General features: G+C 34.4%; 1 long non-coding RNA gene across 7 annotated transcripts in view; it reads left to right on the top strand.

The window, feature by feature from the left end:
• Positions 1 to 27500, top strand: part of LOC128250296 (uncharacterized) — a 49106-nt gene that overhangs the window by 20767 nt on the left and 839 nt on the right. The window contains exon 2 of one of the 7 annotated variants that reach the window (XR_016237523.1): positions 20100 to 24769. The exons of 4 other annotated variants lie outside the window; for them this stretch is intronic. This is a non-coding gene — a long non-coding RNA (uncharacterized LOC128250296). Of the gene's footprint in view, positions 1 to 2652; positions 3280 to 12756; positions 13671 to 20099; positions 24770 to 27500 lie in introns of those variants that run through there. 2 more of the 7 variants (XR_016237518.1, XR_008266313.2) reach the window with 2 other exon arrangements.

Below are 27500 nucleotides of genomic sequence, written 5' to 3'. Positions count from 1 at the left end.
TACATTTCGAGCATGTAGGAATTTTGAAGGAAACAACTGCAGGTTATTTTTGAGAAATGTTCCCCACTCGGTGGTGTTTCGGAGCAAGTTGTCCATATTTGTTTAATTTTTCTCTATTATGTGCGTAAGTGCATCCATAGATTTCTAATGAAGTAATAGGCAGTGAAGAGAAGCCGTCATAAGACAACTTTTAACTACCTCTAGCCCTTTCTCCCTCTCTCCATACCTCGTGCTCTCTCAAACGCATACACATGCAAGTACACAATCATTCAGTAAAATATAACTCATGTTCGTCAATATTTTGTAAATATACCACGATTTTCACTAGGGTGTTAGGGTTAGGGTTTTAGGGTTAGAGTTTAGGGTTTAGGGTTACAGTTAGGGTTAGGATTAGTGTTACGGTTTTAGGGTTAGGGTTTAGGGTTAATGTTAGGGTTAGTGTTAGGATTAGGTTTAGGATTAGGGTTGGGTAATTGTGCAGGGGTTAATCTGAAAAATTACAGATATGTGAAAAGTACCGACCCTGCCATCTATTATAACTTTTGTTCTGTTTAATATATACATAGATTATGCCTCCAAAGAAGAGAGCTTGCTGGGGAAAGGAAGCAACCGGTTTAAAATAACATTCCAGAAGCTACTTTGAACACAATGCAAAATGGTGCATCAACATCTGCCCAATCTGATAGAATTGTGGCAAAACTGTGTACCAACAGATCGCCAGCAATTGCTTCATCAGAAATTGCCATCCTAGCTCCTGCGAAAAGGGATTACCCTGCAATGTATAATCAGGGCAGCGCAAAAAGTTGTTTTCACAAGCATTTCTATAGCCAATTAGACAGATGAAATTTACATACGCTTAATAATTTTATGCAAAACAGCCTTCAGACTTTCCCTATTAATTTCATCGTCTTTTGAATTATGAACATATTTACATCATAAGGGTTTTTTCATTGTAAGGCTTTCTTTTTTAGTTGATTTTCACCTAGCAAGACTTATCGTAGATGGCGTAATAAGTCACACCCGGACAAGGTCGGGTTATACTGCTAGTGATAATATAAAAATATGAAAAATAAAAAAGATATTATATGGTTAATTATTCTGTATTGGGATCAAGTTATGACTAATATTATTAAGGAGACACTTAAAATAGTAAAAATGGTTTTTAAAAAGGTCAATAATTATTCAAATATAGTTTCCAATAAAACCATAAAACTGGCACTGAAGTAATTTTACATTTAGTAAAATGAAGTATTGAACCCCTAACTCCTGAATCAAATAACCACACAATTTTATTTCTAAAGCACTTGAATAGACTATATAAATAATTTTTTTTTTAAATAAATAAAAAATAAAAAATAATGAAATAATTTAAATTAAAAAAATATATGAATTAAATATTACTAAAATTATATAATAACAAATTATATATACTTCCTAATATAGGTAAATTTGAAAATAATAATAGAGGATAATTTAAAATTAAAACTATGTATAATGTAATTACCCCCCTTGGTACTAATCACTTATAAATACCCATAGTTCCCTGCTATCTTCTTCCTCAAATCACCATTTTAGTACCAGCAAAAAAAGGAAGATATGTATTTGAATTTTTCTTGTTATATATCACATTTAAAGACAGACATTTTTATTCTGATGTTTAATCTTATATCTCACATTCTGTATTTGACATATACTTGATTTTACATGATTGATATATATGCTAATTCATATTTATAATGTATAATATATAAATTTTAATTCTTAATATTACAAAGTATAATTTTTATTCTTAATTTTTAATTCTTAATTTTTAATCTTTAATTGTATTGCTTATTTTTAAAAGGGATGTAAAATTAGATATATAATATTTTGAAATAGAACCTGAAGACGTGTTGGAATGATTGTAAATCTGATGATTTCATATATGTATTTATATATGTATATATATGGGTATTCAGTTGTGTATATGTATATTGTAATCTTCCAATACTGAAACACATGTAGTTCCTTCATAGTTAATAAATATAAGTATTAACTAAAGTAAGATATAATTAATGAAGTATATTATATGCTCTACTGGTAATCTATACATATATAAAATTGAGAATGTATGTCTGTGTGTGTCTGTGTCTGTGTGAATCCCTAAAACTCCAGAACTACACAACCAATTTCATTCAAATTTTACACATGCCTTACTTAGGGTCCCAGTTGTGTTTTAGTAAAAAAAAAAATGTTAACTTCTTGCATACTTCCAGCCCACAGCAACATCATATCTCCTCCACTATTTAAGTATTACCTGTCAAAAGTGAAACAAAAACACTCATGTCATTCGGACCGGAATCTTAAAAACATTGTTATTATTAAATTTATGCATTTCTAATCAATTTAGAGATATTTGCTATCGAGTTGCAGATTTTTAACAATGCATTTGGTGATTATTTGCTTTATTTCTTGGGCAAAATTTACAACTTTGAATAAAAGAATAAAATTATTATTTCATTCAAAAATTGATGAGCTTTGTTTTTAGTGATGACTTGAAATGGCAAATATTTTTTCTAACTGTATTTGCTTGAAAAAGCATACTTTTCTTTATATTAAGCAATTCATTATAATTACTTTTACGATGTGCCTAAATAAAAACCATCGTTATAGATCAGCATTTCTCAACCTTTTTCGCGATTTGGCTTCCCTTGGATATTGAAAAAATTTATTTTGGCTCCCCTGTGTTGATGAAAAATTTAATCCAGCTTCCCATGTATCTGAGATAGACCGGCCAGCCCATGACAAATCTGACAAAAGGGGGGACCCACAGAACTATCAGCTCACGAACTGCATCTGAAAGTTGGCACGCCAATTATGCTGCTAAGGAATTTAGATGCTCCAATAATGTGCAATGATATGTGGATGATTATCAAAAAATTGTGCTCCCGAGTTCTGTAGGCAACAATCTTGAATGAACCGGCCGCTGGCTAAGACATACTTATAACTCCCATGTCCCTTACCCACTCCGATACAACCTACAAGTTTAAACAGATGCAATTTTCCATGACAATCAACAAGGCGCAGGGACAATCCGTGCAAGCGGTTGGTTTGAATCTGACAGATCAAGTATTCTCACATGCACAACTGTATGTTGGCTGTCTCCGGGTTCTTTCTATTTGTGCACCTGAGGAAAGGACAAAGAATGTTGTCTACCAAGAGGCACTCTAATGATAACAACGGCAACTTCAACTGCTCCAATTTCAACTCCGCAATTTTTTCATCGTCCTGTCAGCCCACGTAAGTCCAGTCTTGCTTTGCTCTCCTTACTAACTCACCATGACATTCTTTTTTTTCTACCAAGATCCGTCACCCAAACACCACTTCGTATCCATTTCTTCCTCTTTTTAATGTCTTCGTTTCTCTCTTCGTGTCGCTCTCTGACCGGGTGAAACCGGGCTTAGCTGCTACTATATATATATATATATATTTAAATTCAATAATAGGATGAATTCTTTTATAAGAATTTATCAAGTAGCTAGCGTGAAAAAAACCTCATAAGGGAAAAAATCCATCATTTATTCCCCGAAATATATTTATTTATATAAGGGCATTACTATACAAGAAGGCCTCACGCTATGAGGGACTCTAAGGTCAGACTACCATAATAAACACATTTTTACCATAATAAGTGTGTTTATTATGGTAGTCTGACCTTAGAGTCCCTCATAGCGTGAGATATTCTTGTATAGTAATGCCCTTATATATATATATATATATATATATATATATAGACACAGACATATTCAGGGTGGGCCAAAAGTCACAAAGGTGTTTCAATATGTAATAAGCTCAAGGCAGCAAGCTGGTAGAACCATTAGCATGATGGGCAAAATGCTTAGCAGCATTTCATTCTTCTTTACGTTCTGAGTTCAAATTTTGCCAAGGTCAACTTTGCCTTTCACCCTTTCAGGGTCAGTAAAATAAGTACTAGATAAACACTGAAGTCGATGTAATCAACTTACCCCTTTCCCCAAAATTGCTGGTCTTGTGCCCAAAATTTGAAAACAATATTTAATAAGTTCTTAATTTTTTGTTTTAAATTTACAAAAAAATATATATATAATTGGAAGTAGTTGCAAGCTAGGTGGGAAAAATCACATCTTAATAAAAAAAAATCATTAAAAAGTTTATTAAAATTTCATACCTTTTCATTACTTTTGGCCCTCCCTGTATATTATGTATATACTTATCAATCTATCTTTTCTTCCTTATACTTAGCTTGCTATTGCTCTCTCTCTCTCTCTCTCTCTCTCTCTCTCTACCATTTTCACTTAATTATCTCTCTCTTTCTCTATCTGCATATCCTTCTTTCTTGTTTCCTGTCTTCCCCCCTATCTAGTTTTCCTTCTATAATTCTATCCCTATCTACATGTGTGGCCACTCCTTCCCCCTTTCTCTCAGCCCACTAGTGCCCTTTTGTTCTCTCCACTCCTATTTCAAACCACCCACTCTTTTTGCACTGGCCATTCTTGTAGTCAATCCTCTTACAGTCAATGCTCTTTTTCTAGCTCCTGATTTGTCCAAGAACTTTAATTTAATTTCAGTTCCTGGTATGTCTTACTTTTAAAAAATATTTTAAAATTATTATTATACTTGGGGATGGTCATATCTTGCAAATTAAACACATGCACATTATATTTGGTCTTCACTTCGGCTTTATTTTTATTACTTTAATTTCTTTGTAAAAGTACTTATGTTACACATTCTGTGTCCTTTTCAGTAACTCTATCCCACATGTCTTATTTTGCTTATTCCAATTTTAAATTATCATTTATATATTTTTCTAAGTATAAAAGGACATTCATCTTTCCTATTAGCATTACTTCACACAAACACATCTTACTTTTGTCACATAGTTGCAAGATAGTCTTTGTATATGATTGTCTCTCTGAGTTATTTATTAATTTTTCCGTTATTGTTCTTGCCTTTTTGTTTCTTTTCATCATCATTCTTTAACGTCTCTTTTCCATGCTGGTATGGGTCAGACAGTTTAACTGGAGCTGGCAAGCTGGAGAGCCACACCAGGTTCCAGTCTGATTTGGTTTGGTTTCTATAGACAGACACTCTTCCTAATGCCAACCACTTATGCAATCCTTATGCAAAAATCAAACACTTGCAAGAATCTAGAGTAAGCATCATCATCATCATCATCATCATCATCGTTTAACGTCCGCTTTCCATGCTAGCATGGGTTGGACGATTTGACTGAGGACTGGTGAAGCCGGATGGCAACACCAGGCTCCAGTCTGATTTGGCAGAGTTTCTACAGCTGGATGCCCTTCCTAACGCCAACCACTCAGAGAGTGTAGTGGGTGCTTTTACGTGTCACCCGCACGAAAACGGCCACGCTCGAAATGGTGTCTTTTATGTGCCACCCGCACAAGCCAGTCCAGGGGCACTGGCAACGATCTCGCTCGAAAATCCTACAGGAGCCAGTCAGGCGGTACTGGCAACGGCCACGCTCAAAATGGTGCATCTCATGTGCCACCCGCACAAGAACCAGTCCAGGGGCACTGGCAACGATCTTACTTGGCTTGCCGGGTCTTCTCACGCACAGCCCATTTCCAAAGGTCTCGGTCCGTAGTCATCGCCTCGGTGAGGCCCAATGTACGAAGGTCTTGCCTCACCACCTCAGCCCAGGTCTTCCTGGGCCTACCTCTTCCACGGGTTCCCTCAACTGTTAGGGTATCTAGCCTAAATCTCTCACATTCTTTGTTCACTAAACATTTTGCAGAGAATATCAACTGTGTCAGTGAAATTTATTGCAGATGCTTTTTTTTGGCAATATGAAGTTACTTTACTTCTCATGCTCTGCTGTCATTAGTTTTCTTAACACTAGATGTGTTTTCATTTCGTCCATCCAATCCTGATATTCTTTTTCAAAAATTTGTTGAAATCTTCAAAAGTAAGCCTCGAAGGTTACTCCTTCTTTAGGGTCATATTTGAATTCGCATATGGAATTTGCTACATGGTCAGGTGAAAATGTGTTCTCTGGTTTGCTTATTGACTTCATTAGGTGTAACATTTGCTGCTGCAATCCTTGTTGCTGTTCTCATTCCTTGAGTTGTTGTTGTTGCTGTTTTTGCAACTCAACTACCCCAGCTAACAAGTATTCCATATTTTATGATTTTCGTAAGTTTGCACAAGACTTTCATTTCTTTTTTGTCGAGGCATCTAATTTTCCATGTGAATTAGTTTAAACTCTCCATGTAAGTGTTTTCTTTTGTTCACTCCACAAATTTGGTTTTCCTCATCACCATTGTTATAAAGTGGTCTTTTGCCACTGTTGTATCTATCTTTTGATGATGGTTGTCACTCAGACAGATATTGTTATATTCCAAACTCGTCAATAGAATGGTTCTATCTGATACTGTACGACCCCCAGTCATACAGTGTTATTATCCTCAACAAGTTGGGTAGTTATAACGTCCACTCAGTATCATAGTATAATTACTATATCAGCACAGACATGACTAAAAGAAAATACAGGAGGATCAGTTAATTATGATTTTATTGAACATATTCCCCTTTCAGATTCACACACTTATTGCAGCAGTCCTTCGGTTTTTCTAAGCCTCAGAAGGTTTTGCCTCCAACCAGGCTTTTCACGATACCCTTAAATCCAGGAACTTTTCAGTGAAACCACATGTAATAGTTTCACTGGTGGGTGGGTATGTGGGTGGTTGTTGCTTAAGCTCAGCTTTACAGAAAAGAGAACCACATTAGATTATGTAATTCTCACATGATCACGTGACTGACCAGGCTATGATGTTGTTACACATTGCTGGTCACAGTGCACTTTTGCATTGTTTTAACCTTCAAATAATGCCACCCTGCTGGCTAGGCAGGCAAGCTGGCCAATATCCCCTGCCTCTGTTCAATCGAAGGGGACTGGAACAATATAAAATGGAGTGGTTTGCTCAAAAACACAATGCACTTCCCAGTCAGGGAATCAAACCCATGATCTGGCGATCATTAGCGCAACAGCCTAACCACTAAGCCACTTGCCTTCACAAGTATAATTCTAGATGTACTAAAATAAGATTTGACAGTTATAGCTGGAACATAATCTGATCTGTGATGATGATATTCAATTGGTTCCAATAACATTACATGGTGTCATGTAGCTTCAGTGTCCACACTCCTGCATATTCAGACTTTGTTGTTTATTCTCTTGGTAAGTATATTCTAATGTTCTTTAACTTTTTAGCATTAAAACTGGCCATATCCAGCCAAAATATTCTACCTGTTTTATGTTCAAACTAATCAAAGATGGACTCTTACCAACAACATTCAAAAAATTAAGCTATCTCAACAAAATCTCAAAGCTATGAGATAATGCATGATTAATTAAAAACATTGTGAATAAATAGGCATTATCTTTCATAGAATAATGTGAATGCTAAAGAATGAATTCCAAATCTCAAAGTATTGATGGAGGCGGGTTTGATAACGAGGTGGGATAAGAAATCTCTTTCTTCTTTACCTCATTTCTAAACCTTTCTTCAAAAATGTTAGTTACCCTAAGTTTAGTTCTTCAAGTCTCTAAGGTATTTATTTACCTTCATTATCATCACTTAATGTCAGTTTTCCATGCTAGCATGGGTAAGATACTTTGACTGGGGCTAATAAGCCAGAGAGCTACACCAGGCTCCAGTCTGTTTTGGGTTGATTTCTACATCTGGATGCCCACCACTCCACAGAGTGTACAGGCTGCTTTTTACATGTCACCAGCACTGGCCTCAACTACGATTTCACTCAGCTTGGCATGTCTTCTCAAGCACAGCAAACTGCCAAAGGTTTTGGTCACTTTCCCTTATTTTAGTCAAATATCTGCAGAGGATAGCATTAATCTTGAACGTTACACCTACTGATGCTTGTAATTGTTGCTCCCAAACATTGCTGTTAAACATTACATCAAACTAATAAAAAAAATACAGTTGGATAATGTAGTTTTGGGTGAATTGTCTGAAAATAACAAGGGATGTTTAAAGTTAGAATTTCTTTGTTCAGAATTGAGATGAAGCTAAACAACAACTCATGAATGGTGTGGATCTAATTTTTATATATTGTTTGTCCGTATTTAGACTTCAGTATCCGACCCTTTCAAATATACTTCTTTACATTAGATTATAGAGTTTGTTCTTCCACTTTGTACTTTGTGTGGATGCTGCTTTTGATGTTTTATGTGATCCTTTATATGCCTATGGCAGATCTATTGTTTGTAAACAGTTTTACAGGTGCACATGGCTATTGTCAGCAGTGTGTGTGTGTGTGTGTGTGTGTATGTGTATACGTCAGTCATTCCTTTGTTAACAAACTATAATATTCCCTGTCTCCTTTGTGTGTCTTTTGTATACAAAAAATATATGGGTTTTTTGGTGCTGCCATGGAGAGTTACAAGCTTTCTGTGAAGTCACATTATCATTGCTCACAACAACAGAAGGTAGATAATAAACTCAAAGAAGCTAACGTGCTATGAGTTCATAAGGCCTTACTCATTTTATGTGTACAGGATGAATTTCATTTTTTTTTAAATTTCGCATATATATGTGTGTATAGATGTACATGTATAAATATGTGTATGTATTTATATACATTTATATTTGTGTGTATACACACATATCATCATCATAAAAATGATAGAAAGATAAGAAGGTACCAAATAGCTAAAATGGATAGCAAATGGATACTTACTAGATATAAAATAGCCAAAAGGCCCTGATGTAGACATGCATTACATATCCAAGATTCTATCACTTTTCTCTTGTGTACTACATCTTATATCCTGTTTTTGTCTCGGCTCATTATCACTGCTCCATGCACATTAACATTACATGTCCATTAAAACATGCTTGCTTCATTTTTTCCCCAATATTAGTAAATTCACTGCATTCTATGACTTGCAAGCTTTCAGCATCACACTCTGCACACAAGCGTCATAGAATCTGCCCTTCTCTTTGACAGAGAACCCCTTTCTGTAAGCAGAGGTACATATCCGAAATTTTTCCAACTCATTCTTACTATCGCTACTGTGATTTTCCAAACACCATCTCTACTGCTAATTAGATCACCTATATAAAAGAAACTATCGACTGCATTTGAGAGAATCTATTTGTCACATGCTCTTAGTACTCATTGCCTTTGTCCATCAACAACCACATATGAAGTCTATCTTTTCTATTAGCCTGTGGTCCCACTAACCTCTTATACATCCATTATTTATACTGGGTACATGTTATGGTATTTTTGCCTACTCCTTTTCTGCATACCAAGCTTGGTCATTTCGTTGACGATAGCAAGGTCCTGTTTTCTATTCTATATAGCAAAACTTAAAACTTTTTCTAAGTTTCAGGCCTTTCAACACCAGCTTTTGCTATCATGTCTGGAATTTCTTCAGTACCCTGTACACTTCCTTACAGTCCTCCTGCAGATATTAAGGGACCATGATGAGTGATAGCATGTGGTGCTGGGGAAGGCCAGCCCACCTGTTTAGGCATGATAGAATAATTGTTAAAATGGTGGTGATGGAGTTTAAGATATGTAATATATTTTCAGTTGGATCCCACACTCATGATATCCAGTCAAGTCTACAACTACTGCTTTCATTATTGTCTCATCTAACATTCTCCTTCTTTCATATTCACTCTTCCATTCTGCTTTGATATTGAGGGATAGCATTTGATCTGCCCATGTTCAATTTTCTATATCAACACCTGTTATCACTTTACGTCTCTTCCATTGCAATAGCTGTGTAACATGGAATGGCATTAGAACTGTTCATATTTAATACTCTCTACTATCACTACTTTCACTCTAAATTGTATGGTGTTGGGGAGTGCATCTAACTTTAGAAACAATACCAAATGGAAATCAAAAAAACATTACATGGTCTGTTGAGTCATCTAGTAGATTAGTAGATTCTGAATAAGAACTGATTTGGACCATGACAATCTATGCAATTCAGAATGATAGAAAGGTATATAAACATTTTATTATGCAATCATATTTCTTTTACATGCATTCTTTACATATATTTATTTGCATACAACTGTGTCTCTGTATTTTGAATGGTGTCTATTTACACATACTTAGACATGTGCTTTGTATCTTTTACACACATAATTGATTAATGTACAGCTGTGTGGTTAAAAAAATTCACTTCCCAACCACATGGTTTCAGTTTTAGTCTCTCTTCACACCACTTTCTACTGTTGCACTATTGTCCATTAAAACCTTGGGAGTGGATTTGGTAGATGTAAATTAAAAGAAACCTGTCGTGTGTGTGAGTGTGTATGTGCATAGGTAGATTTGTGTTAGTATGTCATAGCTGTAAATGAGTAGCATTGTCATACAAGCAGTGTCCTTCATTTCCAATCTCCTGTGAGAACATGTCCAGCCATGGGTAGCTATTATCTTGCTTGTAAACAGATGGTTGGCCATTTTGCTATAGAAAATATACTTCCATGCCGGAAGAGATACCTTGACGATTGCTTTATAATCTGGACAAAATCTCAAAACACTGTGGAAGAATTCAACATCCTCCTGAACAACCTACACCCATCCATCCAATTTACAAAGGAGATGAGCAGTACCAAATTACCATTTCTAGATATAATGGTAGTTAAAAAGAACACCGCCATTACCACAGATATATATTATAAACACACAGATACACACCAATACCTGAATTTTAAATCGTGCCATCCACCACATACAAAACGTAACATCCCATACTGCTTAGCCAGAAGAATCTGTACTATTGTAGAGGATCTAAAGATCAGAAATCAGCGCCTGGTGGAACTGAAAGAATTTCTGCTCAAACAAAAATACCATTCACTACTTATAGAAAATGGTATTCAGCAGGCTTCGAAAATACCCATACAACAACTGAGGACACCACAAAGAAGAGAAAAACAAGAACAAATCATGCCATTTATAGTGATACACAATCCATGCCACCAGAACATCTTTAATATCGCTAAAGCAAACCTACCAATCATTACACAAAGTAAGGAATTGAGAAATATTGTTACAGATCAAACTATAACTCTCAGTAAGAGACAGCTTAAAAACTTGAAAAAGCTATTAACAAAGGCAAGGTTTGACCTCAGCAACAAAAATCAAACATTCACTGTGTCTAAATGCAATGATAGCCGATGCGGTATATGCCAATTAATTCATACCGGCCCATATATGAACATAAAAACAGGGAAAATATTCACAAACGCGAACATGAACTGCAAAAGTAGAAATCTAATCTACTGCATCAAATGCCCAAATTGTGAAGAACTGTACGTTGGCCAGACAGGTAATGCACTATCAGAATGCTTGCATGTGCATGGACAACAGATTAAAAACCCAGAGGTCTGCCAAATACCACTGAGTAACCATCTGGCAACCTGTGGTCAAAAAACTTTTATGATACTTCCATTCCATAAACTTTACAACCTGAATGAAATTGAGAGAAAAGGACTTTATTAAGAAATTCAAACCCAAGTTTAACAAACAATCATTAAATTAATCTTATTTGGGGTTTAAAAATCTTATCCCTATAACTAAAACACAAAAAATCTCTCAAATATCATCATTTCTAAAAGTAAACATTGAAAAATGGTTTGGCATCATTTCTAAAAATAGCCAAACAACTATTACTGCTGTCCACAGGAATGTATATGAAAGACAAAAGACAGCCAATCAACTACAGTTGAAACATTTCTGTCACATGGGACCTTGAAGATTGTTAGAAAGCAGGAAAGTATACTAGTCCTTCAATATTTAATATTCAATATTTCATTTATTCAATAAGACATTCAATACTTCATTTCATTTTACTATATATACTATACACTCCATATTCTATATCCCACATTAATTTTATAAGAATATAAATAAAACATAAAGAAACGGACAGAGTTGGAATTCTTTTGAATAATATATTCCTCTATACACTATCATACAAACACCTTTTTTATTTATATATATACACAAACACTCACACTCATATAGTGGGAATATTCTATTCAAACTATTGTGATTTGTTTGGTGGTAGTAGTAATAATACTAATAATATCAATAATAATAATAATAGTGGATGTAGAAAACTCACTCATACAAACTTATCTGCTTCAATTACAAATTCACCTTTTCTCAATCATCATGCCCCTCCCCTTTAACACATACACACACACATATTACTCTTTTATTGGTATCACATTAAAAGCACTCATACTGGTACCCATGCAGGTGCCACGTAAAAAACGCCCGTGTAAGTACCACGTTGAAGCACCCATGCTGGCGTCACATTAAAAGTACCCAGTATACTCTGTAAAGTGGTGGACATTAGGAAGGGCACCTAGCCATAGAAACTAATCCACAATAGACAAATGGAGTCTGGACAGCTCTCCAACTGGCAGTTCCTGTCAAACTGTCCAATCCGAATCAGCATGGAAAGTGAACATCACATCATCATCATGGTTTTGATGGAGCTTAACAAACCACTTAAAATTGATTTTACTCCACCCACTATCATTATTATTGTTATGATTATTCCACCGAGGTTGACTTTGCCTTTCATCCTTTCGGGGTCGATAAATTAAGTACCAGTTGAGTACTGGGGTTGATGTAATCGACTATCCCCTTCCACCAAATTTCAGGCCTTGTGCCTATTGTAGAAAGGATTATTATTATTATTATTATTATTATTATTATTATTATTATTATTATTATTCAGTAGTTTTATTTTTATAACGTGCTTTCACTTCACTACCGAGCGCAGCTCTGTGTGCCTTGGGTATGTGCTGTGGTTTGCTGTGATGCTCTTATGGTTACTGTATTGAAAGTGTTTTGCATAGGATGTGTGCAGTGCCCAGTAGTTCAATTTTCTGTATGTTATATATATTTGTAAGTGCTGGTGTTTTTGTTATGTATTTGTCTGAATTATTTTTTTATTATACCTAAGGCACCTACTATGATAGGAATTGTTTCTGTTTTTAGATTCCACATTCGAGTTACCTTATTATTGTTATTATTATTATTATCAAGGTGGTGAGCTGGCGGAGTCGTTAGCGTGCCAGGCAAAGTGCTTAGTGACATTTCATTTGTTTTCATGTTCTGAGTTCAAATTCTGCCATGGTCGACTTTGTCTTTCATCTTTGCAGGGTCGATTAAAAAAAGTACCAATGAGCACATGGGGTTGATGTAATCGACTTATCCCCCTCCCCAAAAGTTTCAGGCCTTGTGCCTATAGTAGAAAGGATTATTATCATCATCATCAGCCCCCTACAGCTGTTACTGCCACCACAACTATCACATTCACAGGCAACCAGTCACCACTACCATTGCCATTATACCCCATCACCATTACTGTCACCACCACCACCACCTTTACTGCTGCTATTACTGCCATCATCTCTCTTACTTCCACTCCTATTTCTACTACAATTACCACCACTACCACCTCCATTGCCATCATCACACCTCCCACTCCTTTTCCAGAGTATGTATGTGTGTGTGTGTGTGTATAATAAATGTATATATGTATACTGCACTTTCCTTAAACTTATAACTAGTTCAGTTCTGAGAGCAGTGTGTCTCTATCACATAAAAGCAATTCAGTCAGCCCACAGGTAAAGTCCCATTTTCTTATTCATGTTTTCAAACGTTTTCTTAATATAGTTTTATTTTATATATTAATAATAAATTTCTTTAGATTGATTTCTTTTGATTCTGCAGTGAGTTGGTTTCAGGAGATGGGGAGGAACAAGTTTTATACCTAATTTTAGTTTTCTTTTTTTTTTTTTTCCCCCCACATTTTTGGGATGTAGGGGATAAAAATGCATCCAGCATGTCACTGGTATTTTTTTTTTTATTCTGCTTTTTTTTTTCCCATCTCACATTAGAAATTAGAAAGCCAAACAGAGAGCAAAGTGGACACTGGAAGTGATGAGATGAGATTTGAACTTAGAATATACGGAGAAGTACTCAACTAGTTCGGGGCTCTGTCTGTGTTCATTTATGTGTACTTCTGTGTCTGTGAACTGTCAATCTACATGTAATTCATTAAGTACAGACTGGCATGTGTACGTGGGTAAGAAGCTTACTTCATACCCACATGATACCAGTTTCAATTCCCTTGTACAATCCCTTAAGGGCAATGTGTCTTTTACTTTAGCCTTGAGTTGACTAGTGGAAGATGGAAACTGGGAAAGCTCTTTGTGTATGTATCAGTACGTATGTGTGTATGTATATATATATATATATATATATATATATATATATATATATATATACACGTGTTAATGTATGTGAGTGCATATAGATATGTATGTGTATGTGAGTGCATCTGAATATGTGTGTGTATGTGAGTGTATCTAAATATGTATGTAGATATGCCTGTATATGTGTGTATCTATATTTATGTATGTCAGCAAAAGATACATACACATTAATGAAAACATTTTCAGTCACCTGTGTTGTCAGGTGAAAGTACTTTGTAGTATTTACTTCACTCATATTGCACAAGCATTCTCTCATCATTTTTCTTATCATTAATGCAGTGAACCAATGACTACCAACAATGCAAATTGTTCACAAAATGTGTGATAAAGAATTTTTTAAAATGTTTAATTTATCAATTAATTCACACAATGCAAATCAGAAGGGCATGCCAGGTGATAACGATTGTAATTACGGACTCCTGAGTTAATGAGCTAGACGCACTCGACTCATCTTTATTTCACTATTGACTCATATCTTGGTGAGTTCCACACTAAGCATATTATTATGTCCTTGGGCAATACACTTTATTCCACATTGCCTCTCTCTTTTTGGCTAGAAGAATAGATACCAGACTTTTTAAAAACTCTTTCGCATTTAACTATTTAGCATCAGCTTATTCTTTCAAATTTAATGTTTATTTATTTGAATTAATCCTGTGTTATTTCATAGCACTGATGGTATGATTGTTTAGTTTTTGAATGACATTGTAGGCTAGGTGTGAGAAGTCAGGTCTCGCCAGTTTGAACATAAAACACATGGAATTTTGGGGCTTGATATGGCCAGTTTAAATGCTGAAGGTTTAAACCAGTTGTATGCTACCCAGATATTCTTTCTTTTTTTTATTTTTATGTTTAAAACAGTTAGATCTGGCTTCTCACATTTACTTTACAATGTCATTCTAAAAATGAACACATGGTCAAAATTGTGAAACTACAAGATAAGGCATGATTGATTAATTCAAAACAATGTGTATAAATAAGCATTACATTTGACTGGGTAATCTGAATATTAAAGGATTAAGAGAAGGAGGTCTAACTTTTGTGATGTTAATATCTTATCCATGTGATATATTTGTTTTGCTTTTTATTTTTGTAATAAGTTAGTTTGAGGAGAATGACAGTGTACATGCCCACAATCTTATCAGCATTATCTTCTACAGGCAAGTGAAATTACTGCACCTGATGCCCAACTTTGGCTACATTAATCTCATGTGCAGGTTAATGTCTGGATTGCATAATATCATAATATACAATCTGTGAATTGATACTCTTGGCATCTCTTTGCAATTTATAGTTGGAGCGAGAAAATGAAAAACTAAGCAAAGACAAGGACAAAATATTGTAACAGGTTGCTCTTACTAGGTGTGTATAGCTGAAGTGAATCTAGAGAGTTGATCTCTTGATTTATTTGGATTTATTGACAGGAATTAAAATTTCTTTCGCTTTAAAGGTACCGTCAATAGTTTAAAGTGGCCAAAGACTTTTGCGTAGTACTGTATATAAATGTTTACCATTTTGCAAACTATCCTTGTCCTAACTGTGATCTTGCAGCCAAGTCAAATGCTGGCTTAACTAGCCATTTTCATGTAAAGGTTGCTCAAAATAGTATTCATTTGACACATTATCTGTGTTCTCCTCTGTGAAACAACCACGGGTCTAAAGATACACGAGTCATCATCATGTTGAATAAATTAACTTATACATAGCTATATTGTACATAACAAAGGTACAAAATAAAGATTCGCATGCCTGTCATCATGTAGGAAACGTTAATTTGTACTTAACTATATTGTAAATAACAAACAAAACTAATTATTCTAACATATTCATACATAGGTAACCAGTTCTGCAACTATATCTTTGTACTAGCTTTGTATTTGTTTTGTAGGTTTGTGATGTGTTTTTTGTAGTCCAACTGGTTGTGTTTGTTTTGAACATTCCCCTTTTGTCATCTTGAGTTGGATGAAATTGTCTTCCTTACTGAACATTCGTATATCATTAGTTAACGGCTGCTTTCCTTGCTGGCATGGGCAGGGTGATTAAACAGGGAGCTGGTGAGCTGTAGGGCTGCGTTGAACTCCAGTGTCATCTTTGGCATAGTTTCTACAGCTGGATGCCTTTCCCAATACAACAACTTTACATAATGTACTGGGTGCTTTTTTCTTGCCACCAGCACTAGTGAGGTTGTTATATAGCTTGCAAGATAGAAAAGAACAGAGAAAAAGAAAAATGAAAAAAGCTCCCATTATGAAGAGGAAGTATTTGGGAAAGGAAGTTGGAGGTGGGTGGCTGTATGCCATGTGTTGAAAAACTAAAGTATGATAGAGAAATAAGCACAGGTGTCTTGATATAAAGGAGATATATGGCTGAAAGAGACAAGAGGTATGTAGTGATGGGATGCCAGAGCAAACTCACAAGCAACAAGAAGGTGAGTATAAGAGATGGCACAGACATTGGGTCATGGGAAAGGATGAGAGAGTGGGTGCTTTCTTAAGAATGCGAGGAAGGGGTAAATAGTTGGAGGTAGAGGTTATTGTAATGAATGATGAATTAGAAAAGGGCTGCAGATAATAGGAAATGCCAGTATTTAAAGGTGTATGGTGAGAGAAATAAGAGTGGCTCAGGAAGGAGAATAGAACAGAAAATAGTGGGTTGATGTGTAAGATGTAAGAGCAATGGAGAGGGAGGTAAAGGGATACATAAGGGTCTATAGTAGGTGGACCATGATGATAGATATGGGAATGCATTGAGAATGATAGCAGATAAGAGCGGTATTTAGAATGGAGTACAGTGAAGGGGAAAAAGAGCAGTGGTTGAAGGTACAGAAAAGAGGTGATTATATATATATATATATATATATATATATATATATATATATATATATATAAAAGAACACAAAAATTTATATGGTTTCATGAATAAATTATAATCAACTTCCAGGAAGCAGGAAATAACTGTCTTTTCAGGATTCCTATTGAGTAGTTTATCTTTAGAAGAGAATACGCTCAAGGTGTTCATGATATGCAAATGACATAGATATCTATTCCTCTTATACATTTTACTATCCTCTACTTAGTTCCAATTCAATCCATAATGAATATTGGATTTCTGCGGCTCCCAAATATAAGCCAACAACTTAGCTACTTTTTTCTGGCCTTATTTCAAAATAAATGATTTTGTATATTATATATCACCTTAAATGGATTATCTATCAAACCTGTGTAGGCATTTGTAGACTGACAAATTTTAACGGAACATTTATACAATAATTCAGTAATTTATACAATAATTTGTCATCGTACAAATGTTTAATGAAATTACAATTATTGTTTGGACCTCTGACTTTACAACGATTTTTATTATCTATTTTGCTGTTTCTATTTAAACTGGATGTAGTCCAATATAATTGTTTCACCATGATCCTATTAATGATAAAATCTTCAGCCTATCAAAAAAAAAAAAAAAAAAAACTCTTGCCATTGATGTAGCCACCTCCATGTTGAAAGGTGGGTTGAGCTATGTTGTACATCTGCATCTATTTCTATTTTTATAATACCTATCTCTATTATTTATATGATACACTTTTTGATGATGACGACGACAGCAACAACTATTATTATTATTAAAGATTTTAATCAAGATCTGAATTTAAGCAGGAATATTTTGGCATAGGTGATCTGAAGCTAGTTGGTATTCAGACTTAAAGGAGCTTGTACTAAACTCCATTTTCATGATGCTAAGTATGTAAGAGTGGAATCCCTCTGGATAGAGTATCTGTAACATTCCCAGATGATCTCACAATCTGGTACAGGTGAACTGAGTTGTGTATTATTAAGTGTATTCCAAGAAAGGCTATACTATTAAACACCAGTTGGTGTATCTTAGATATTGACCTCTGCATTGGTCATGCAATACCCTTATCTACTCAAGTTTTACTCAATATTTCAGTAATACACTAATTTCAAAAACTGTACACAAACAAAAGAGGGAACCTGTCACTGATTACAATACTTTCTTGACATATTAACCAAATTTCCCTCAATTACTTCTGTAATCTCTGGGCTACCAAAAAGAGTATATGGCTATGGCTGGAATAACTTTGATTATAGGCACCCTGATCTGGGTATATCTGTGGACTGAACAACAGCAAAACACTCAGCAACTGATTAACTGTAAAGAATACCCCATAAAACCAAAGCTAATAAAACTGACAATCATTGTGATTGCATTAAATTTTGCTGACTCATTCTATACTAAGTTACTCCAGTTTCAAATTACTTGTGAAACAAAATAAAAGATAAATAAAATAACAGCCAGACAGGTGTATTGATAAATATGACAGTCATGAATTCTTTCTTTCATTCAACTATACTTACTTCAGAAGTTAAAAAGAAAACGACAGTTAAAAAAAAATACTCAAGATTAATTTGTTTGGGAACTTGGATCAACAAATTTTCTGCTGAATCATTCCACCTGTATTTTAACGTTTTGTAAATAAAGAAGCAAGATTCAGTTGATTTTCGTCTCTTATATAATAGACAAAAAAAAAAAAAAAGGAAAAGAGTTTCAATCCTGTTTCTCTGAGAAAACTGTGAGGCCTTGTGAATTGGTGTAAGCTGATCTCTCCTGACAGGGCTTAAGGCTACAGATTTACAAATGAAGACCAGTAGTGACAATGGAATAGGTATATTTTCAAGGTAACTACAGAAATTAAATAAAAAAAAAAACCCATCTTGGAATGATCTGAACTTAGATCACAGCAAGATGAAATTAAATATTGTAATATTGTAAACTATTGCTACTACTACTACAGGTGGCAATCTTAAATATAGGCGCAGGAGTAGCTTTGTAGTAAGTAGCTTGCTTACCAACCACATGGTTCCGGGTTCAGTCTCAATGCGTGGCACCTTGGGCAAGTGTCTTCTATAGCCTTGGGCCGACCAAAGCCTTGTGAGTGGATTTGGTAGACGGAAACTGAAAGAAGCCCATTGTATATATATATATATATATATATATATATATATATATATGTGTGTGTGTTTGTATGTCCGTGTTTGTCCCCCCACCATCACTTGATAACCGATGCTGGTGTGTTTACGTCCCCGTAACTTAGCGGTTCGGCAAAAAGAGACCGATAGAATAAGTACTAGGCTTACAAAGAATAAGTCCTGGGGTCGATTTTCTCGACTAAAGGCGGTGCTCCAGCATGGCCGCAGTCAAATGACTGAAACAAGTAAAAGAATAAAAAGAGTAAAAGAGTATACCTTGATGGTTTTTACTACACTTTTGCTAATTACTTTTAAGTGCCTATGAAGTTACAAACAGACTAAAACAAACTGATTCTACTTCTTATTTAACAAGACAATAATGATTTCTAACTCAAGGTACAAGGTCACACATTTTGGGGAAGAATAAAAATCAATTAATTGATCCTAGTACTGGAGAAAGGCAAAGTTGACCCCACTCAGCAGGAGCCAAACTAAATATTGCAAGGCTTTTGTCTATTTCCATCATATTTTCTATCTTTCCAAAAGATATCAAAATATATTTGGAAATAAATATATATAAAAAATTTTTTTTTTACCCACTTTCTATGCTTTCCATGTTGGATAAGTCAACGCAATTTGAGTAAATTCTTACTTGATGTTCCTGATTTCATAGTTCAGTCAAGGGATCACATTTTGCTCATACAGCCTATTTTGGCACAGTTGTATAGCTGGATGCCCTTCTTAATACTAACCACTTCATAGAATGTACCAGGTGCATTTTTTCTTGCAGCACCAGCTCTAGAGATGTTGCTGTCTAACAAAAGAGTTCTCACTACGCTTCATTGACTCCATTCATTCAGAGTAACATTGACCAACAGAATGGGTAGAAGGGAAGTTGATCACAGAAAATGAACTGGGAGAAGAAGGTGACAAGGTGAAAGAAGCAAGAATATGAAGGAAGATGGAGATTGATAATGCAACTTGTAGAGGCTGTTGTAAATTTCATTTTTATATAGCCTGGAGATAGATTCCTTTATCTTGCCCCTTTGAGTTATATCTAAGATTTGGACTTAGCATCACTTCATTTGGCTAATTAGAATACTCATTAATCAGAAAATGACCTTGCTGCACACAATAGTGAGCTGTACCTACTATGGTACTTATTTACGTTTAGGTGAATTGAGCCTGTGAGAATTGTCTTATGTTTGGACAGATTATAACTGTGGCAGTGAAGGCTTCAGCTTGTAATTAGTCAATACTAATTGAGTGGTCAATTGAAGGTCTATCCTTCTTTTTGATGATATTTACTATGTGAGAAGAAGAGAGAGAGATAGAATTATAGATAAGTGATGTAGACATGAAATAGTTTTAACATCAGTTACACCTGCATCGAGAAAACAAAAACATAGTGGAAAGGATGATAAAAACAGTAATTACAAAGAAAGCAGTAAGGCAACAGCAGTAGTAGTAGTTTCAAATTTTGGCACAAGCCCAATAGTTTTTGATGGGTGGAGGGAATCAATTACATCTACCCCAGTACTTAACCGGTTCTTATTTTATTGACCCTGAAAGAATGAAAGGCAAAGTCAGCCTTGACAGAATTTGAGCTCAGAACACAAAGCTGGATGAAATGCTGTTAAATATTTTGTCCAGTGTGCCACCTTAATAATAATAATAATAATAATAATAATAATTTCTGACATTGGCCTAACAAATTTAAGAATTAGTTCAGCTCCTGTATTTAACAGGTAATTATATTATGAGCTCCAAAAGAATGTAAGATAGTATTTCAATTAAGAATGTGAATAGATGTAACTGAATAGAGTAAGATATTATTTTCTGTTGCCCTACCAATTCTGTCAATCCACCATTCTAATAATAATAATAATAATTTTGATAATAACAATGATGACACTGACACATTCAGTAAGCCTTTAACTAAAGAAAAGAAATGTTCATTTGTCATCAGAAAATTCGATAAGTTTCCCTAAACCATTTGACACTGCCATTATCAAAAACTCCCCACTCAGGGGCTGGAGCTGGTACACTATTACTAATTGTAGCAGTAGTACTGCTGATGAAGTAGCCTAGGTAACAGACCTTGTTTACAATTTGCAAGTTAGCCATCATAACAGTGAACACAGCAGAGACCAGTTTCCAAACACGTACAGCTGCCGTTGCTGCTTCTTGGCAACAAAACAGATATGACAACAGAAGATAGATTTTAATCTAGAGAGGTTGTTATTCACTAAAAACAATAATAATAATAATAATAATAATAATAATAGCAGTTTTTCTAACATACAAAGCCACAGTGAATGTTTGAATATAATTTGGTTTGAAGAATAAAAAAAAAAATGTAAGAGAAGTGAATTTGAAGCATAGTACTTCTTTACTTCCTTGTTTCATGCAACTCATACAGGAATGGGCAAAGAGGGCAAAGAGCAGTTGCATAAGACTGTGCTTAACCCTTTTGATACCAATCTACCTGAGACTGTCCCTGGTTCTACGACACAAGCTTATCATTTTAAGGTTATCTAAATGATAATCTTCCATCAAAATTTCATGTCAATTTGTTCCAGACACTAGCTTAATAATGAGAAAGTTATTTTACTAAATTCTTCGTTATTTAAAAAAAATTAATTGAAACAAAAGCAATATATGTCAGCAGAGGAATGATAACAAAGGGTTAGTGTGTGGGAAAATGTGGTTTCTATCAACCATTGCAAAATGAATAGCAGTGCCTACCCAAAATGAATAGCTACTTTGATGCCCCACTAACCTACCTTTTTGGTCTTAGCATAATATGTGGATCAGTGCAAAATAAATCTGACAGTCAGAAGCATTAATTGGGATATTGGTTTCTGGCTTGTCACATTTGTTGCCCAATATGAGCAAGTTGAGAATACAGAGGTCTCAAGAAATGACATGAAGAAATCATTATAGACATACATGTACTAATGGCAATTCCACACACATCTAGAAACCACAGAGCCATTCCAGAGCTTTGTTCTATCATAAGTGCAGAATCAAAAGTAATGAGACTGGCATTACAGAACTGAAATCTCAGGTATGCGTGTTGTAATTAGAATCACTTTTGAAGTTTCTGCCCCCAGTGAGTTAGACTGGTAGAAAAGGTAACAGCAGTAGAACCAGTAACAGTGAGTCCCAGTGACTGTTGTCCTAACCGCAATATCAGTTTCAGTTCTGATACTACAGAAGATGGTCAAGAAAGTTGCTTTGTCTCCAGAACAAGAACTCAGCAACTAGGTAACCTTTCCTTAAGGAAGGACAAAATAGTAACAACTGTAGGGAGAAGGAGAGGGAGAGTAATAGTTGTATGGAGTGAGAGACTAACTATATAAAGTGAGAGTGCAGGAGTATCAGAACTGAATCAAATGGGGAAACAGGCAGAGAGTCTCACAACTAAATGACATTTCTGAAGTCAACCCATACAACTATAAATATAGCAGGATTTCATCTGTAAGATATAATGAGATAAACACTTTGCTGAATTGAGATTAAGCAATTAATAGAAAAAACTTTCTCTAGTAGTGATTAAAATGTAAAAATAGCAAGCAAGGGAAATAATTCCAGTAAGATCAGATGATAAAACTTTGTAGGCAATATAGACAGAACTGTAAAGCTAAGGTTCACCCATTTTATTAATGAAATGACAAAAGATTTGGCATTCACATGCTTTTTTTTTTTTCTTTACCACTCTGTTGGTCTAGTTTAAAACCATATTTAATTGAACATGTCAATTTGTCCTTCACTTTCTAATCCTCACACCTGCTTTGATAAGAAGCACCACATGTTCTATGAACTAAACAAATGAAAATTTTAAACTTGCTTAACAGACAATATCAATAAGTTGTACCAAACCCCTACCCATAAAGGAACTTTCTCACTGACCAAAGTAAAATTTAAGCCAAAACCACTGAACCATGACATATGTATACATAAACAAACACATGGAAATCAGATATTCAATACACAAAATTAAAAAAAAACAACAAGTCTTGACCACAATATATAGACTTACACATACACACCCAGTAGCTTATAATCGAAGAAAAACATGTATGTTCCAATGAAATAAACAAATAAAAGTATTTAAAGTTTAAAAGATATTTTCTACAAGCTATGAAATACCACTTACAATTTCAGAAACTCCCTCAAAGTTCTTGTGTAGGGTTAGACACTCCTATTTCACCCTTCCTATGTACCAGTGATTAGTCCTTTGGAAACCTGTAGTCAATGATACTATTGCAATATAAAATATAGATATATGGATGTTTGTGTGCATGCAAACACATACACATACATGTATATATAAATGTTGGGAAGTTCATATGAATGGATTAATGTTATCATAGTAACAGTAAAACTAGGGATTTGTTTTGTTATTTCTATATTGTCTTTTTTGTACATTTTTAACCAAATAAAAAATAAGGTACTAATGTTTTTAATAGAATGTTATTTTCTAGAAGGATTCTACCTCTTACCTCCCCTCCCTTCAATCTGTCTATCTCGTTCTGTCTCCTGTTTCTTTCCCTCTGTTTCTCTCTACTAAGCAGTTAACTTATTCTCTTATGGTTATGTTATATTTTTCACTTTTGTTCTATAATCATTGGCAGAGTTGTCAGTGTTTGTTGAAAAATACCCCATGCTATTTAGTCATTTTCATTTAACTTATGATTTCAAATAATTCCAGGGATAAATTTTGCTTCTCATCCTCTAGGGTTGATTAACCCTTTAGCATTTAAACTGGCCATATTTGGCCCAAATATTCTACCTATTTTATTTTCAAACTGGCCAGATCTAGCCCCTTGCACCAACCCTACAATGCCATTCTGAAAATACAGTCACATCATTGGAATCTTAAAGCTACAAGATAATATATGATTAATTCAAAACAATGTGTATAAATAAGCATGAAATTTGACAGAATAATCCGAATGCTGAAGGGTTAAAAAAAATAGTAAAGAGCTTTAAGTTGATCAAGACTCTTCTGGTTTTCTATTTTCCATCTGTAACATACCCCAACCCAAAACGGTTCCACTATTAAAATTTTGCTACTGTATTTCTGTTGAAATATACTGCCTTTGTTTAAATCAATTTTGAAAATGATGAATTTAGTAAAATAATTTTATCATTATCAAGGTAGTGTTTGGAACATAAATTAAAATGAAGTTTTGATGGAAGGTTTTGATTTAGACTATTTTAAAACTATAGCACAAATGGAATTAGTTTCAGACAGGTTAGTATCAAAGGGATTAAATTTCAAAATTTATCCCATTACTTTAATTGGTTTCTTTTCAATTCTTCCATATTTTACATTTTATATGTATAGCTCTTAATTCATTATACTCACACTACTTCCACTGCATACACGGTGTGTTAAAATAGACTTCATTCTTAACAACCACCTCTTTACCATTCCTAATCAATCACATCCTGCTAGTGCATATCCGGGTCAAATTCCAACCAAGTATTTCTCTACAAGTCACTTCTGTCTGTCACCTTAATTTTATTATTTATCTTGTGCTTTGTTTTATCAAATTTGTACCCTATCCAGCTGTACAAATTCATCGCATTTTCCCTATCCTACATCTTTACCCTTCCCTGCTCTTCTATATATATATATCATCATCATCATCATCATCGTTTAACGTCCGCCTTCCATGCTAGCATGGGTTGGACGATTTGACTGAGGACTGGTGAAACCGGATGGCAACACCAGGCTCCAATCTAATTTGGCAGAGTTTCTACAGCTGGATGCCCTTCCTAACGCCAACCACTCAGCGCATATAACTCCTCATAGCTTTTCCATATATATATATATATATAAATATATATATATATATATATATATATATATAGAAGAGCAGGGAAGGGTAAAGATGTAGGATAGGGAAAATGCGATGAATATGGTGAGTGATGGATTGGCAGATGAATTTGTACAGCTGGATTGGGTGAAAAGCTCAACAAATCTGATAAAACAAAGCTCAACAATATATATATATAATATATAAATATATATATATATATATATATATATATATATATATATATATATATATATATATATATAGAGAGAGAGAGAGAGAGAGAGAGAGAGAGAGAGAGAGAGAGAGAGAGAGAGAGAGAGAGAGAGAGAGAGAGAGAGGGGGGGGGTAAGATTGAGTGTAAGGATGATTGAGAGAACTAGTGACAGTAGGGTAAGTCAAGGATCCTGTCCTTCCCTCAATCATCCTTATCCTGAATGGTACATAATACATTTAAAACATTCTTGTCACCCTCACCTCAGCTTCTTTTCCACCTCTCTCTCTCTCTCTCTCAATATTAATTGACACAACCTCCAACACTTCTTGTCAGTGTGGTTTTGGGCATCATGGAGTATTGTATAACCAAAATGTGATAGCTTTGTGGACTTGATTCTCAACAATAGATGTCTTTCAATTTTCAGCTTTTATAGTAATGCAACATTTGTTTACTCTGTCTTTCCAACTTATCCACATCACAAAAGAGCAGAATTCTATTTTAAGCAGCGCATATAACTCCTCATAGGTTTTCCATTTAAAAAATAAATTTTTAGGAGTTTTTTTTTGCAAATCTGTATTCTACACATGGGAATTCATATGATTGTAAGAAAGAAGAAAAAAACAGATTTTCTTTTGTATGTGTGTGATTTAGCTGTTGTTTTTAGCACAACTCACAAGCACCTGATACCTTCCTTGTTTAATTGCCACTCTGACATGTATTTATGTTTTTCGATATTATTCTCCATATAAACACATTTAATGGAATGATGATGCACCCATGGGTGGTCCATTGCTAGGATTTAAGCAAAAAATGTGAACTCTCTGTATTTTAAATTCTGATTTAAAAAAAAATTTTTGAAGTGAGTGGAACTTGTAGGATTTAGTAGGAGTTGAAAAATTAAAAACAAGATTTTTTTTTTTTTTTTTGTTCATAATCTTTTAGATAACTGAGAAGAACTACCTATATACAAAAAAAAAGACATTGGTACCTGAAGTAATTTTACACTGGTATATAGAGGTTTTAATCTTAGAATTACTTGACATAAACTTAATTCTGTTGGAATTGACTTCAGAGACAATAACCTTGTTCTTAATATTTCTAGGGGGGTGGATGGTATTAGCTAAATTAATGTTAGTATTAGTAAATGGATTCTTATTTAACAGACTAATATTGAGGAAATAATTTGTAAGAGATTTTTTTTTGTTGGAAAAACCAATCCTAACCATGTGTGAGTTGATAATAGGGTAATACCTAGAATTTTTTGGAAAATTCCTAATAGCTTCCCAAAACCTTTTGTTTTATTTATATATATATATATATATATATATTTTTTTTTTATATACACACACATGACAGGCTTCTTTCAGTTTCCATCTACCAAATCCACTCGCAAGGCTTTGGTCAGCCCGAAGCTATAGTAGAAGACACTTGCCCAAGTGGAATATATGCCGATTTTATTATATATATATATATATATATATATATATATATATATCATCATCATTACCATCATCATCATTTAATGTCCACTTTCCATGCTGGCATGGGCTAGATGGCTTGACTGGAATTGGTAAGCTAGAGAGTTGCACCAGGTTCCAGTCTGAATTTGGCTTGGTTTCTGTAGCTAATGCTAACACCAACCACTCCGAGAGTGTAGTGGGTGCCCTTTACATGTCACCAGCTGCACTAGCCACATTTATATATATATATATATATATATATATATATATATATATATATATATATATATATATCATATATGGATACTCATGCATAGGTGTGTCCATTTAATGCTAAATCATTTTTATATATAACCTGACATGAAAAGAATCATTAATGTGTATGTGTGTACATATATGTATATAAATATGTATATATATATATATATATATATATATATATATATATATCTAAGTGTGTGTGTGTGTGTATATATATATACACACACACACACACACACACACACACACACGTTGATAACACAGAGAAGGTGCTTTTTTTCACTCACCAATTTGAAAGGAGCTTTGTCCAGGAGGAACTGATATATCACACAAAGATTTACATATTTATGAGTATGTGTGTGTGTGTGTGTGTATGTGTATCTTTCTATTTATCTCAGTTTGTATGTATATATAAATGTATT

The sequence above is a fragment of the Octopus bimaculoides genome, chromosome 20 (genome assembly GCF_046866305.1).
Source record: "Octopus bimaculoides isolate indiv1 chromosome 20, ASM4686630v1, whole genome shotgun sequence".
In the NCBI taxonomy this organism is placed as follows: Eukaryota; Metazoa; Mollusca; class Cephalopoda; order Octopoda; family Octopodidae; genus Octopus; species Octopus bimaculoides.
The sequence above is the reverse complement of the archived record's forward strand: the minus strand, read 5'-3'. Positions and strand labels throughout refer to the sequence as shown.